This window comes from Paroedura picta, chromosome 7 (assembly GCF_049243985.1).
Source record: "Paroedura picta isolate Pp20150507F chromosome 7, Ppicta_v3.0, whole genome shotgun sequence".
Lineage (NCBI taxonomy): Eukaryota > Metazoa > Chordata > Lepidosauria > Squamata > Gekkonidae > Paroedura > Paroedura picta.
In genome coordinates, this window is record NC_135375.1 from 3,922,976 (window position 1) to 3,926,160 (window position 3,185).

Consider the following 3,185-nt stretch of genomic DNA (forward strand, 5'->3'; position numbering starts at 1 on the left):
TAGTCCTCTCGCTTCCGCTTACGAAGGCGCACTGCCTCACGGGAGTCGTAGTCCGCTTTAACCCAGCTCCGGAGAAAGCCGTGGGTCGCTGGACTTCAACTCCCGTGAAGCAACGCGCGAGGCGTAAACCCCGCCCAGTCCTCGCCTGGAGTCTTCCGGGAAAGGCCGCGATAGGCTGCCTCCTCGCCGGTAGCCAATGGGGAGCGAGCATGTCGGGGGGGGGTGGCGGTTGTTTCAAGATGGCGGATGTGGCCGCGGGGCCGAGACCGGAAGGAGCTGCGTACTGGAGTCGGGTCGTATCCTTCCCTTGCGGGCGGCGAGGGGCGGCGGGAGGTGGGGATGTCGCCAGCGGAGATAACCCGAGCCCAGGAGCGGCAGCAGGGCCGGGTTTTTAGTGGACGCGCGCCTACCTTGCAGGGTTGTTGTGAGTGACTGCGCATGCGGAGCGCCTTGAGCGCTGGAGAGGGCTCCTGGCGGGTCGCTGTCACGGCTGAGGCGTCGCTTTCCTTCCTTCTTAAATCCTCTTCCTTTTGCCCGCAGGGCGTCGGATGAGCTTCACCCTTCACAACAGTCCTGCGAGGTAGTTCAGGCTCTCAGGTTCACAGAGACTTTTATTGCATCATACACAATCCCTGCATCATACACAATCACAGAGTTGGAAGGAGAGCTGGTTTCTGATGTCACATCAGTTTCTGTATTTTGTCAATAAATTTTCATCCTTGTTGGTGCTTTTTCTATCAAGCAACTCAGGTTTAATTGAGCCCCACCTGTTGGAAGCCGGCCTTCCATGTCGAATTGCTGCATGTGCAGAGAAAGATCCCGTCTTGCCAGCGGTTATTCTGCAATAAAGAATTGGCTGAAAGGAGCAGCTTGTGTCTTGCCCTGAGGGCTGGGACGCCCGTTTTCAAATCAGAATTCTGCTATGACGTTTGCTGTGTGACTTTGGAGTAGTCTCTCTGAGGCTTGTGTACCTTACTGGCTTGTTGTGAAGACAAAATAAGAATTGTATGTCCTGCCTCAGAGGAAGGACAGGGTGGGAAAATGCCTTTGAGTGTCAAGTTGCTTTTCATCAAAGTTCAAGCTTGTTTTTGCTTAGATTTGTCTCAAGCATCTTAAAATCCTGGTGCCCCTTACCTGCCTTGTATCGACCTGCCCTAGATCAAAGGCAGCATTGCCTGCCCAGCCTGGCAGCAGCTCTCCAGGTTCTCAGGCAGAGTTCTTTCCCATCACTGTTCCTTTCAACTGGAGATGACGGGGATTAAGTTTGGGACGTCCTGCATTCAAAGGAGAGGCTCTACCACTGTGTCAAGGACCCTCCTCAGGACATTGGTCTCTCAAGGTCTGTATCGCCTGCTGAGACTGGAAGGGGCTCTCCAGGGTCTCAGGTGGAGGTCAGCATTGCCTTGAGGCAGCCCTGATATAGAAACTAAACAAAAGAGCAGCAGTATTTACTTATTTATTCACTTTGCTTCTGTCCCACTGTTCTCTCCAGTGGGCATCCAACGCAGCTTACATCCTCCTCTCTTCCAGTTTATCCTACCTGTGAGGTAAGTTAGGCTGAGAGGCTGCGACCAGCCCAAGGTCACCCAGCCAGCTTCCATGGCAGAGTAGGGATTCGAACTTGGGCCTCCCAGATTCAGTTTGACCATTTAGCCGCCCTATTATGCTAGCTGTCTTCTTCCAGTGAGCCATTTCCATATTAAAAACCTAAGGCTTATTGCATATAGACTCAATAAAATCAGTGTGTACATGCATACCAATGCCTCCACTGACCAGACGTCTTATGGTGTAGTGGTTAGCAGCATCAGCAGCTAGGTGACCTTGGGCTCGCCATGGGACTGATAAAACTGTTCTGATAAGTGATATCAGGGCTCTCTCAGCCTCACCCACCTCATAGGGGGTCTGTTGTGGGGAGAGGAAAGGGAAGGCGACTGTAAGCCGCTTTGAGCCTCCTTCAGGTAGAGAAAAGCAGCATATAAGAACCAGCTCTTCTTCTTCAGTAATATTAGGGCTCCCTCAGCCTCCCCTCCCTCACAGGGTGTCTGTTGTGGGGAGAGGAAGGGAAGGCCAATGTAAGCCACTTTGGGACTCCTTTGAATAGTAAAAAGTGGGGTACAGTAAACCAGCTCTTCTTCTTTCTTCTTCTTCGCTATCTCAGCCTTGGGAGTCTGTGCTCACTTCTTCAGATACAGCAAGAATGTGAGTCCATCTGTCATATCTTGGAGAGGTGAGTAACAATAGCAGGTGTGATTGGATTTGTTGTGATAAGCTCAGAGGTAGTAGGCATGGAGAAGGGAGCACTGGTAATGAGAGAAGAAACCTAGGTCTCGATCCAGTCCAAAGCGATTTCAAAGGAACGTTAGAGGAAGAAGAAGAGTTGGTTTTTATCCCCTGCTTTTCACTACCCTAAGGAGTCTCAAAGCGGCTTACAATCGCCTTCTCTTTTCTCCTCCAAGAGTCACCATGTGAGATAGGTGGGGCTGAGTGATAAGACTGCTCTGTGAGAACAGCACTATCAGGGCTGTGATTAGCCCAAAGTCACCCAGCTGGCTGCATATGGAGGAGTGGAGAATCAAACCCAGCTTGCCAGCTTAGAAGCTGCCACTCTTAACCACTACGCTGGAGAGACTGCCGAATTCCAACTGATAATGAAGCTCAAGCCAATGCAGCCTCCTGGACTGAATCTAGACTTAGGTTTCCTATCTCCATATCAATTTCTCCATGCCTACTACCACTCTGCCTCTCAGACCTAATACAATCACTCCTACTCTTGCAATTCACCTGCTGTTGTCATTCAGCATCTGAAATCCCTCCACTTTCCAATATGTAAGAGAGATGGATTGACATTCTAGCTGCATCTGAAGAAGTGAGCAGAGACTCTCAAAAGCTCACACCCTGCCACAAATTGTGTTAGTTCTTCAGGTGCTCCTGAACGCTTGCTCTTTTCTGCTTTTGGAAACGTCTTCATTCATTGGGGGGGTTGCTTCTGTCCAGTGAAGGGTTGCCACTTGTTGGGACTCTCCATGCCCTCGTTGCCCCCCATTATGAAGAAACGGTCTCCAAGGGACAATCGTGAAAGATGGGGAATTTCATAGAATAACCTATAATGCGCTTCCTCTGTACAGTGTAGTAACTACAGCAATACGTTGTATCTTTAATACGTACTTTAAAAAATCAATACTGAT

At 50.2% G+C, this 3,185-nt stretch overlaps 1 long non-coding RNA gene across 1 annotated transcript; it reads left to right on the forward strand.

Moving 5' to 3' along the window:
* Positions 1 to 224: 224 nt before the first annotated feature.
* LOC143842005 (uncharacterized) lies at positions 225 to 741 on the forward strand. The gene is made up of 2 exons (XR_013232960.1): positions 225 to 424; positions 541 to 741. It is a non-coding gene; the product is annotated as an uncharacterized LOC143842005 (long non-coding RNA).
* The last annotated feature ends 2,444 nt before the right edge of the window (positions 742 to 3,185 follow it).